This window comes from Dermochelys coriacea, chromosome 2, assembly GCF_009764565.3.
Source record: "Dermochelys coriacea isolate rDerCor1 chromosome 2, rDerCor1.pri.v4, whole genome shotgun sequence".
NCBI classification, from domain to species: Eukaryota; Metazoa; Chordata; order Testudines; family Dermochelyidae; genus Dermochelys; species Dermochelys coriacea.
Genome location: NC_050069.1, coordinates 23,256,819 through 23,269,800, shown reverse-complemented (window position 1 = coordinate 23,269,800; position 12,982 = coordinate 23,256,819). Strand labels below are relative to the sequence as shown.

The 12,982-nt window shown below is 48.8% G+C and overlaps 2 long non-coding RNA genes across 2 annotated transcripts in view; both read left to right on the top strand.

Annotated features, from left to right (window-relative positions):
* Window positions 1-3,324: 3,324 nt before the first annotated feature.
* Window positions 3,325-12,982, top strand: part of LOC122458600 — a 58,253-nt gene continuing 48,595 nt past the window's right edge. The window contains exons 1-2 of the long non-coding RNA XR_006278666.1: window positions 3,325-3,609; window positions 4,067-4,176. This is a non-coding gene — a long non-coding RNA (uncharacterized LOC122458600). The remainder of the gene's footprint in view (window positions 3,610-4,066; window positions 4,177-12,982) is intronic.
* Window positions 4,699-11,319, top strand: LOC119851263. Its single transcript, XR_005291195.2, has 3 exons — window positions 4,699-6,824; window positions 7,511-7,613; window positions 11,004-11,319. It is a non-coding gene; the product is annotated as an uncharacterized LOC119851263 (long non-coding RNA).

The following is a 12,982-nucleotide window of genomic DNA, read 5'->3' as shown; positions in this document are numbered from 1 at the left end:
AGAATAGGGGGGTGGGGGGGGGGATTTGATAGCAACTTTCAGCTAACTGAAGGGGGAGTCCAAAGAGGATGGAGCTCAGCTGTTTTCAGTGGTAGCAGCTGACAGCACAAGGAGCAATGGTCTCAAGTTGCTGGGGGAAATCTAGGCTGGATATGAGGAAACACTATTTCACTAGGAGGATGGTGAAGCACTGGAATGGGTTACCTATGGAGGTAGTGGAATCTGCATCCTTAGAGGTATTTAAGGCCCTGGCTGGGATAATTTAATTGGTGTTGGTCCTGCTTTGTGCAGGGGGTTAGACTAGGCGACCTCCTGAGGTCTCTTCCAACCCTCATCTTGTATGATCAGGAGCCCAGGCATTACCATGTGCACAGGTAGGGAGGGGACTTTTAGCTTAGTGCAGGGGTTCTCAAACCTCTTTCTGAGGGCCCCCCCACCCTCAGAAAACTCCACAGCCCACCTGAGCCACAACAGCTGGTTTTCTGTTTATAGAAGCCAGGGCCACTGTTAGGGGATAGCAAGCAGTGCAATTGCCTGGAGCCCCATGCCACAGGGGACTCCACAAAACTAAGTTGTTTTGGCTTCAGCCCCTGGTGGCAGGGCTCAGATCCCCAAGGTTCAGCCCCATGCAGCAGGACTTTAGCTTTCTGCCCTGAGCCCCAGTGAGTCTACCCTGGTCCTGCTTAGTGGATCCCCTGAAACCTGCTTGAGGCCCCCCCCAAGGGGCCCCGGACCCCTGATTGAGAACCACTGTCTTAGTGCACAGGCAGAGGCGCCAACTCTGTGGATGCTCTGGGGCTGGAGCACCTACGGTGAAAAATTAGCTGGTGCTCCGCACCCACCGGCAGCCAAGCTCCCCCCTTTCCCTCCCGCGTGCACTGTGTCCCCGCTCTTTCCCCTCCCTCCAAGCATTTCCTGCCCCCCTGCAAACAGCTGTTTGGCGGTGCTTAGGACTTTCCGGGAGGACTGGGGATGCGGCATGCTCAGGGGAGGAAGTGGAGAAGAGGTGGGGCAGAGGCGGGGACTTGGGGGAGGGGGTAGAAAGGGGACGGGGACTTTGGGGGAGGGATGGAATGGGAGCAATACGAGGGCAGTGCAGGGCAGGAAAAAATGGGGCCAGGGCCGGTGCAACCTCTAGGTGAACTAGGCGGTTGCCTAGGGCGCCAAGTGGTTGAGGGTGCCAAAAAGCAGTGCCCTGGCTCAGCAGGGAGGAGCTGCCTTCTGGAGGCACTGGAGAGCCAGAGCGTCAGCTTGCGGGGGCGGCGAGCCCAGCCATGGAAGAGTCTGCGTGGTGCAGGGGGGCAGCAGCCCTGCAAAGGCGGCAGTGCCACTGGCAGGGAGCAGCCGCGCCCCTCGCCTCTCCTGCCCAGGCTACGGCCTGGTGCTCCCCCCCCCCGAGGGGGCACTCCTGCAGGCTGCAGCAGATGCATGCAGGCAGCGGCCCCAATGCACCTCCGGGCTCCCCCCTTGCCGTGCTCTGCGGCTGTCAGGGGGGCTATCAGGGAGCAGGGGTGTGGAGAGGGGTTGGGGCAGGCAGGGGAGAGGGGGGATTGGATGGGTCAGGAATTCTGGGGGGGGTTGTCGGGGTGGGGGTGTGGAGAGGGGACAGGGAGCAGAGGGGGTTAGATGGGTTGGGAGTTCTGGAGGTCCTGTCAGGGGGCGGGGAATGGTTGGATGGGCGTGGGAGTCCTGGGGGTCTGTCTGGGGGTGGGGGTGTGGATAAGGGTTGGGGCAGTCAGGGGACAGGTAGGGGGTAGGGTCCTAAGGGGGCAGTTGTGGGGGGTCTCAGGAGGGGGCAGTCAGGGGACAAGGAGCAGGGGGGGTTGGGGGTTCTGAGGGGGGCAGTCAGGGGGTGGGAAATTGGAGGGAGTGGATGGGGGCAGGGCTCTTCCCCCCCTCTCCTCTTTTTTGATTGTTGAAATATGGTAACCCTAGGCAAGGGGGAGCTGGGGGAGGCGCATGATGGCATAAGAATAAGATCCTTTCTGAGCTTGGATAGTACCAGGAACCCATTTGTGGTCACTCTGTAAATTCAAGCACAAGGTAACCCATCCGCCAGGTGGGGCCAGCAGCAACTAGGGCCGAGTTCAGTACCTAACACAAAACCAGCACAAGCCACCACACAGTGACCTGGGACAATTACACACCACCCCCTGGGCACCTCTAAGAGGCAATACTTCCCCTCTTGCAAGCACAGAGTCTGAGTGTAGCAAAAGCTTTTAATAAAAGGAGGGAATTAACTCAGTATTAATTTGGGAAATCACCACAATAGGGCTCATAAACACAAGCCATGAGCAAAAGACCCACCCCCAAGTAAGTTGGGCAGTGTTCTTTTCCCCTCAGGGTCTTAAGTCCAGCAACCCAAAAGTCCCTTTAACCTGTCCGTCCTTCTCTGTACCCCACTCACAGTTGCTGTCCTTGGCCAGTGCAGCCCCAAAGTTCAGAGGTTCATCTGCAGAGTTCACCTCCCACCCTGTGTGGAAGGTGGGAGGAGGGGTAAGGAGGCACCTGCTGCATTGCTCGGGTACTCATTCCTCGCCCCAACGGCTGATTGCCAGGGCTCTGCTCTGGCCCTCTCCACCAGCTTCTCTGCTGGCTGCTTGCCATGCCTCTCCACCAGCCGCCCTGCTGGTCACACCTCTCTGCCAGCTGCCCACTCATCAAGATGTCTTCAGGCCTCCCCCCCCACATTTAACAGCTCTCAATGATTTCAGCTGTTGTGGGGGAGCTTCACTGCTGGTGTACACTGGACAGGCTCCTGCAATGGAGACACTGTCCCAAAGTAGGTCTAATACTTAGACCTAGGTATCAGTGATTTCAGCTCTTATTATAGGTTTCAGAGTAGCAGCCGTGTTAGTCTGTTATTATATCATGGAGAGAGAAAAGAGCAAATGGTGTCCAGGACCCACACCATCCAGTACAAATGCCTGTTCCCACTCTCTCTCTTTCAACTCACTTGGGCTTTGGGACCTATATACGGTGACCAGAGAGCAAGTGTGCAAAATCGGGACAGGGTGTGGAGGGTAATAGGAACCAATAAAAGAAAAAGACACCAAAATGAGGATTGTCCCTATAAAATCGGGACACTCTAAACCCATATCTCCTGCCTAGCAAGTGCTGTTCCGTTGAGGATGAGTCCCTCCATTGGGGTATGCCAGGTACGGTTTTGCTGCCCTCAGTTCACACAACTAAGGATAGGTTTCAGAGTAGCAGCTGTGTTAGTCTGTATTCACAAAAAGAAAAGGAGTATGTGTGGCACCTTAGAGACTAACAAATTTATTTGAGCATAAGCTTTCATGAGCTACAGCTCACTTCATCGGATGCAAGTGATGCATATTTTGCACCCTCTGACAGCCAAAACAGTCCTTAGCTAACTGTTCAATTTGTTGATCAATACTTGGCCACTAGACAGATCCTCAAGCCAATGTCTTTATATTGACTACATCCATGTGCCCTGCATGCAATTCCTCCAGGACCCTTGCCTGTAGTTTTGTAGGAATGATGGCACAAATTCTCCACATCAGACAACCTTGAACAATTATGATTTCATTCCTCTAGTGGAAGAATAGCTTTAAGCTCTACACTGGTTCTGTCTTCCAGTCTTTTAAGGTAGCTTCATATACCTCTGCTAAAGTTATGTTTTTGCTTGTTTCTTGTTTCAGTATTGCCTGACTAAATAGGAAGTATGCTAATTTGTGCTACATTGAATATATTAACAGCTGTAGTCCATTTCCAGCATTTCCCTTTCTGAAGCAACTGGGTACAACTGTTGCCAGGTTTGGCAAGAATTTATGGTAATAATTAACAAACTCAGTGATTGAACAAACCTCTGTCATGGCTTCAACTTTCTCCAGTGTCTTAAGCACAGTCCTTCAGCATCTGTGATGCGTCCACAATATGTAACTACTTCCTCGAAGACCTCACATTTGTCTGGATTCACCTGTAATCCATATTCCTCCAACCTTTTGAAAACTTGTGCCAGATTCTTCAAATGATCCTCATCACTGGATCTGGTGACAATGTCGTCTAAGGAACACCTACAGCTTGACCTATTTTCCTCTGCCAGACTTCCAGGATGGATGCCACTACAAATACTAGTCGGTTATACTGGAACAAGCCTTTTTCAATGTTGATGGAGAGGAATTTTCTCAACCCTTCCTTTACTTCCATTTGCAGGTAAGCCTGAGCTAAATCCAGTTTGATAATTTCTTCACTTTGGCCAGCAATAAGAAAATATCTTCAGTGCAAGGTAAGGGGTATTGTTAAGTACGGTAAGGTAAGAGTATGGGATTAATGGTCACCTTAAAATCACCACAAACCCTGACTGCACTATTTTTCTTCATGACAGGAACAATGGAAATCACTCATTCATTCCAGTCAGTCGTGGTTAGTATGCCCATACCATCCAGACATCCCAGCTCCTTGTGAGCTGCATCTCTGATAGAAAGTGGTACTTGTCAAGCCTTGAAGAACTGAGGGTTTGCTCCTTCTGTCAGAATGATCATGGAGTCATAGGATGGGAAGGGACCTTGAGAGGTCATCTAGTCCAGTCCCCTGCACTCCTGGCAGGACTAAGTATTATTTAGATCAGGGATTGGCAACCTTTGGCATGGGGCCTGTCAGGGAAATCCGCTGGTGGGCCAGGACGGTTTGTTTACCTGCAGCGTCCACAGGTTTGGCTGATTGCGGCTCCCTCTAGCCGCGGTTCACTGTTAGAGGCCAATGGGGGCTGCGGAAAGCGGCAGCCAGCACATCCCTTGGCTTGTGCCACTTCCCGCAGCCCCCACTGCTGGGGAACAGTATTCTGCACCAGGCCTGTATCAGCTCCCACCCTCATTCTCAGCATGGCCACACTTGCTTACAGGCTCTTGGTGCTGGAGGACAGTTAAACCAGCAGCTGTGTATGAGCCCTACTGCTGCGTTGCCATTGTTGGATCTGTTAGGTCTGGACCCAGGAACCTGCTGATTAAGACACAGGTAGAGAGCTAAATAACCTGCTTTTTTATTCAACTGATGCATTGTTTCTTACTCCACTACAGTGAACCTTGATACATAATGATGCCCTCTAGTGGTTAGCAAGGAATATGCACAATTACATTACAGACCTTACAGGAATCAGCAGGTGTGCTCCCCCAACTGGAATTTTTTTTTAGTTACAAACTCCAGAATATGTGAGTTCATGTTGTCTGCAAAGCCTCAGGTCATGTTTAGGCCCTGATCTTGCCCTGTGTCCATGCAGAGCCCTACTGAAATCCTAGACTGCCCTCTTTAAAAAAATGTAAGCATGAATGAGCCTCTGCACTGCAGGAAAGGACAGAGGGCACTGGGAAACAATACACTTAGTGGTATACCTGGAATCAGCCTGTGGCTGCTATAAAACAGAGGTGCTGTACCCACAGTACATTAGTTTGAGGGTGTGCAGCTTCTTGCATCTCATGGAACATGCACAGTCAGTTCCTACTCACTTTCTGGACTGCCAGGCGCACTGCAGCTCAACCCACAAGCAAAGCACCAGGGTCCAGCAAGTCCATTCAGAGCAAACAAGAGAAGGAAAGTGAGTAATCAAAATGGAATGTGGAGGTAGCCCAAACTATAATATGAAGTGTGAGACACTCCAAGGGCAGCCAGTTGGCCAACAGCTTGGATTGTAGTATCCTCTAGAGTTCAAGGTTTCAGCCATTACTGTCTCCAAGGATACCAGTGTGGGCTACAAAATATCCATTTTGGAATGCAGACATTCCATCAGTTCATAGATGTTTCCTTTGTCTGGCAAATGATAGTACAGAAGTAATTCCTGAGCACCGTGCAGGGGGCCTAATAGCTTCCTGGACGGTTGGAGTCTGGAGTCATAAATCAGACATAGAATAGCATTTCCCCCCTCCTCCCTTAGGCATTTTAAAGGCTCCTAGAGTATTAATTACAGCAGTATGAAGTACAGCTTAAGAGGGTTCATAAGCCTTGTCAGCACTGGAATTCTCCAATTTCAGCCATCTGTGGCCAGCCACCAATGCAGCTGCACCAGTACAAACCCTCTACTGTAGGGAAGCAAAGCTGGTATACATCATGATGGTGCAGCTGACCCTGATTTCAAGCAGGGATAAAGCTGTACCAGTGCAAACAGTGCCTTTGCCTGTCTACGGTAGGGACTTTGTTCTGGTGCAGCAGTAACCCACATACCTCCTGGATGTGGTGTACCATCCCATCTAGTGGCACCAAGACCACTTAGAGAAAGAGATTAATGAGTCTGCTCTACAGCCTTAGCTAAGAGCCATATGGAGTAGAGACTGATGCATTAAGCTTCAGACGTCCCAGGTTTGATACCACCTGCTGACAACTGGGATCTGTCAGCGTTACACAGCTTCTCCAATGGCTGGCCATCAATGGGTAAAATCCCATGTTGACAAGGCCTTAGCAGGTAAAAATGAACAACTGAAAAGCCTCAACAGCAAGCTTACTCCTTTAATGGCCAGGTTCTTCTTTCAGTAGCAACCTGATTTTCAGAGTTGCTGAGTAACTACAGCTCAAGTCTGAAATCAGGCCATAAAATAGATAGGTTCCATTCCTCTTATAACAGAGTTCTCATGGACTTGTCACTATGCCAAAAGGTTCCCTTACTTTTGACACATTTGAACAGTCACAACGGTGGTAGGGGGGAAAAGAGACATTATGATGTAACATAAAACATGAAAAGCTTGCTGAAAGCAGCTACCTATAGAAAAAGCAAAGTAGATGCTACTTCTCCAGTCAAAGTAGAGTATCAGCTGTGACTAGAGGTGCGAGCCCTACAGGGAGATTTCCTCAGTGGAACGGAGCCTCCAAATTGCGTAAGTGGAATCTTCAATTAACTCTGAATTTTTATACCTTAAGGCAAGGTCAGGTCCCCACAATCTATCTTCATGCATAACATTCTCATAAAAAGCTCTTGTTTTAAGGGCTGTCTACTGCCCCCACGCCCAAATGACTAGCTAACTGCAAGTTAGGGCTATAAAAAAAGTAAAACAATCCTTCAGGATGGAATCTCCGTATCCAATCCCCTTTACTTAGACTGTAAGCTCCTTGAGGCATGGGCTATTTTGTTAAATATTTGTATACCACCTAGCATTGTGGGGCCATGGTTTATGATTAGGGCTTCTAGACACTACCGCAATACTACTACTAATAATAATAATTAAAGAAACCCAGCAATCAAAAATACCATGAGGTTAAGTGTCTGAAGTCAGCACTGTGACAGATATTGCACCCTTTGCAGTATTTTGGGAACCATTGTATTACATTTATGAATGGTTTATGTATGACTGTGTTCTACTCCATGGGGGAAGGTTACCACAGCTCCAGCAGGAACTAAAAACGATGTGGGGTGATTACCCGAGCTTGTAATTGTAAACACTGCCAGAGAAGCTCCATGCCCTGGGCTGGATTGGTGGGTTTTATAGAGACTAGAAAACAAAGAAGGGGCTTTTGGTATAAAAGGCTGAACTTGAATTGATGCATGGTCTTCTTTCTGATTCAGCAAACAGACAAGCCCTTCGGTTGAAGGGGGCACCCAACCTTTGTGGAAGGGTTGGAAAAACGTTGTCCTACTATGGCCCCTTGAAAGGGATAGGTGACTCCAGGTATGTTTAGCGTGTATTTAAATCTGTTTGTTGTTGTTATTAGGTTTTCTCTCTAACACTTTTACCTGAGGAATAAATGTGCTTAAAAAGAGTTGTGTGGTAGCTTGTAGTTACCAGCAATACACTGGCCATAGCCCTTGGAGAGAATGCAATGCACATGCTCTGGCCATTAGGCAGACTGGGTTGATGGGAATATCACAGTGTAAGGCAAGGAGCTGTACAGCCTTAAAACTCCAGTCATAAGGGAGTAGGAGAAGGGTCCTTGCCCAGAGACAGGTGATGGCTGGAGACCTGAGATCTGACTGGGTACTCCTGGATTGGACCATAGAAGGGGTTGGGGGGGAAATACAGATGCAGTTACCCTAAAACTGAGACACATACTTCTAAAGATCTCTCACGCATTTATAAGGTGCCTATGAGTTGGTATCAGAAGAGGTGTGAGGTTAATTATCCTTATGGTACCATGAGTTCTTTAAGATGTTTGTCCCTATGGATTCTCTGCCACAGAATGTGCGCATGCCTGTGCACTCTCCACCGGAGACTGTAAAGCCATGTCCACGGCCACGTGCCTGTGCAGAGCAGCTGTTTTTGTTTCCATACGAGGGTACTTAGTTCCTTCTCAACTACGAAGCCAGAGATTCTGCAGCAGAGGGGAAGGAGAGTGGTGCACCCATCGAGACAAAACATCTCAAAGAACTCAAGTTACGATACAGGTAAATACCTCTCCTTTAAGTATAAGCCCCTGTGACTCCTCCACTGTAGGAGCCTCCCAAGCAGTAATTCAGCATGGAGATGGGTGCCTAGGAGGCAAATTCAAGTCAGATTGGAGGACTTGCATCATGAATAGGTCAGTTGTGGTAGCAGGTAAGATAGCATAATGCTTTGCAAATATATGGATGGAGGACCAAGTTGCAGTTTTGCAGATTTCTGCTATAGGAACATCCTTCTGGAGGGCTATAGATGTGGACTGAGACCTGCTGGAGTGTGTGTTCCCTCTATGAGGTGCTTGTATTCCAGCAGTCTCATGTTAGGATGCAATCCGAGACCCACTTCAACAGTCTTGGCTTGGAAATGGGCTGCCCTTTCATCCTTTCAGCAAAGGATACAAAGAATCTGGGAGAGGTCCTAAAGGCTTTGGGTCTGTCTATGTGGAAGGAGAGCGCCCTTCTGACATCTAACGTGTGTAGGCTAGAATCCTCTCTCAAGGCATGAGGCTTTGGATAGAACACTGGTACATGGATTTCCTGGTTAACATGGTATTCCGAAGGAACCTTAGGGAGGAAGCAAGGATGGGGACATAGCATGGCCTTATCTGTGTAGAGGGCAGTGAACAGTGGGTCTGCCACAAGCATACTGAGTTCTCCTATTTGTCTAGCTGAAGCAATAGTGATCAGGAATGAGTTCTTGAGGAAGACGTGAAGGAGAGAACAGGTAGCCATTGGGTCAAAGGGAGGTTTCCTTAAGGCATTGAGAATGAACTTAAGGTCCCCTGGGGAGCAGGGTTCCATACAGGGGAAAACAAGTTGGGTAAGCCCTTAAGGAATCTGGTCATAGTAGGACAGGCAAAAACTGAGAAGACCTCAGTGGGTGAGTGGAAGGCTGTGATAGCTGGCAAGTGTATTCTGACTGAGCTCATTGACCGACCCTGTGTCTAAGTCCAACAAGTGGACTAAGATCTTGAAGAGCGGAACTTCTGAGGCTGGAAAAGACTAGGGAGAACACCAGGAAGGAAATGTTTCCACATCTGCAGGTAAATTCTGGGAGTTGTGGGTTTCCCACTAGATAAGAGGACTGTCTGGATATTGTCTGAACAAGTCAGCTCAGTGCCCCAGAACCGTCTAAGAACCATGCCTTCAGATTCAAAGACAAAGGGTTGGGATGGTTCACGGTGTCTGAGTTCTGTGACAAGAAATCCTTTCTGAGGGGAAGGCAGCAGTGCATTGTCACTGAGAGGCGAAGGAGGTTCAAGAACTACAGTTACCTCAGCCATGACATTGCTATGAGAATAAGCCTCACTCTTTCCTGTCTCTGTTTGATCAAGGTCTTGAGAATTAGAGGTAGAAGTGGGTAAGCATACAGCAGGACATGGGGCCATGGTGTTATCAGGGCAATTCCCAATGAATTGGGCCTGCATACTCCCTTGGAACAGAAAAGACGACATTTCATTTTGGTTGGGGTAGCAAAGAGCTCTTGGGAGATTCCAGCTTTGACAGATACTGTTGAGAGGACCTTTGTAAAGATCCTTGGGGCTGTAGAGAGCCTGAAGGGGAGAACTCAGTAACTGGTAATGATATAAAACGGTTACTAACTTTTCTGTAACCGTTGTTCTTTGAGATGTGTTGCACATGTTCATTCCAATGTAGGTGTGTGCGTGCCCCAAGCATAGCTGCCTGATTTCTTCCCCCTAGTGGTATCCTTTGGGTCAACTCCAGCACTCTGGTGCTGCATGCTCATAGTGCCGGTAGAAAGGGCCCTGCTGATCTCGCTTCCCTTCAGTTTCTTCTTGCTCACCACCTCTGAAAGAGGGGATGAAGGGTGGGTTTTGGAATGGACATATGCAACACATGTTGAAGAACAACAATTAAAGAAAGGTTAGTAACATTTTTATTTCTTCGAGTGCTTGAGCATGTCCATGTCAATGTAGATGACTCACAAGCAGTTCAGGTGGGTTCAGAGTTCAAGGACAGACTGATTGCAAGACTGAGCTGTCAAAGCTGGCATCGTCTCTAGCCTGCTGTATAATGGCATAGTGTGTTGTGAATATGTGAACCGATGACCAGGTTGCTGCCCTACAGATGTCCTGAATCGGGTCTTGCACTAGGAAAGTAGTGGAGGAAGCTTGAGACCTTGTGGAGTGAGTTATTAGATTGGCTGAGAGCGAGTTGTTCATGAACTGTAACACAACTGGATACAAGAAGTAATCCACAATGAGATTCTCTGCACAGAGATGGGGAGACTTTTCATTCTTTCTGCTATTGTTATGAAGAGCTGAGTAGATCTGCAAAGAGGTTGGTCCTTTGTATGTAGAAAGCCAGGGCCCCATGAACATGCAAATAGAGAGGAACAGCGCCTCCACTAGTTGGATGTGGCTTAGGGTAGAAACCTGGCAGGAAGATTGCTTGACTGCAATGGAATTGTGAGATGATCTCTGGAAGGAACAATGGGTGTGGTCATAATTGGACTTTGTCCTGGAAAAAAAAGATCTTATATGGAAGCACTGATGTGAGGGCCCGGATCGCTGAAACTCTTCTGGACTAAGCGATAGCCTGAAAGGTATAATAATAACGAGCATGTTGTTATGGTTCAATGGGGGGCTCTAAGTTTTGACAGAATGAGGTTCAGGTCCCAGAGGGGATGAGATCTCTAAACTGGGGGGTACACCTTCTCCAGGCCTTTGAGGAACCTGATGACCACCTTGTGAGAAGACGAAACAGTTGTCCACCTTGGGATGGAAGGCAGAGATGGCTGCTAGGTGGACCTTGACAGAAGAGAGGGCTAAATCTTGTTTCAGCAGTAGCAGGTACTCCAGAATGAGCTGCGGAGATGACTGTGAAGGTGGAATTTTATGTTGGGAGCACCACATGGAGAATCGGTGATGTAAGCAGAGTCAGAATGAGCTCTTCCCTGACATCTGGTGGTGAGCTGTGGAAAAGGACTTCAATGGCTGATCTAGTTTGCATGGGCACACCCACCCTGCCTAGCATGATGGGACTGCTTACCCAAATGGTCACTTTGGCTGCTGTGGGATCCCCAGTCTCTTTGTTATTGGGGCAGGAGTAATAAAGTGTTGTTATCCTGGTTATGTGAATTAAGGACAGTAGAACTGCACTTGGCATTTTATGATGGAGGGACTCACCCTCAACTAAGTAGCACTCACTAGGCAAGGGACATGGGTTCCAAAGCCCAATGAATTAGGAGGGGCTGGGTATAGGTATTTGGGTTGCTTCTGGTGGCCCTCGACATCACTTTAACCTCCTCCTGCCTCCACAGTGTAATAACAGTGCTAATACTGACTCTGTTAGGAGTCTTATGTGCTGCAGAGCTGAAATAATTGATTCCTAGGTCTAAGTATTAGACCTAGTTTGGGCTAGTGGTTCTGAGTGTGCCAGTACTGAGGCTCCCCTACTAACAGCTGAAATCACTGAGAACTGTGTTAGTTGGGGGGGGGGGACAATGCCTGAAGACATGTTGCTTAGCAGTGTGGCTGGTGGAGAGGTGTGGCACTTGGTTGACTGGAGCAAGGGTGCATGTAAGGTGCGCCTCTAGCCCCCCTCCCCTTCCACGCAGGCTGAACTTTACAGATGAACTTCTGAAGTCTGGGGCTGCACTGACCAAGGACAGAAAACTGTGGGAAGAGTGACTTTTGGGTTGCTGGACTCAAGAACCACTCTGGGTGCTGCACTGATCAAAGGACAAACGGTGGGGTGCCTATTAGGTTGCTGGACTTAAGACCCCGAGGGGAAAAGGACACTTACTTGGGGGTGGGTTTTTTGCTCATGGTTTATTTATGAATCCTGTTTGTGGTGTTTCCCCACATAATGCCACATTGTTTCCCTCCTTTATTAAAAGGCTTTTGCTACACTCAGGCTCTGTGCTTGCAAGAGGGGAAGTATTGCCTCTTAGAGGCAGCCAGGGGGGTGGAATGTAATTGTCCCAGGTCACTGGGTGGGGGAATCAAGCTGGTTTTGCCTTGTGTTATTGAAAAGGAACCCCTAGATACTGAACCCAACCCATGTTGCTGCTAACTCTGACAGGCAGAAGGGTTACACTTCCATTTGCAAGATAGGTAGCCCTACGGGAGGGGGTTCCTATTGCCTACTAGGCCCTTGCAGACCTACTCCGAGTAAGCTTGTTCCTCTGGATTCAGCCCTGGAGCTTCCAGGCTGTCAGATGAAGAGAACTCAGATTTGAGTGCAGCAGCTGACCATGGTCCCAGGAGATCAGTTCCAGGTGCAGCGGAAGCTGCAGTAGTGACTCCATGGACATGCCTAAGAGGGTGGTGAACCAATGCTGTCAGGGCCATGCTAGAGCTACCCGAATGACTCACGCTTGGTTTGGTTGATCTTTATCAGAACTCTATGAATCAGCAGGATAGGAGGAAATGTATAGTACAGAAATCTTGACCATGGCAACAGAAACACATCTGAGGTACCCCAGACTGTGACTTTACAGGGAGCAGAACTGATGGCATTTCCTGTTGTTGCACATGGCAAACAGGTCTATAAGGGGAGTTTCCCCACTGTTGGAAGATGTCCTTCACAATGTTTGGTCGGAGAGATCACTCATGGTGAAAGGAGAAAGACCTGCTGAAGTGATATACTAGCTGGTTCTGTGTGCCCAGAAGGTAAGCTGCCTCTAGATTAATGGAA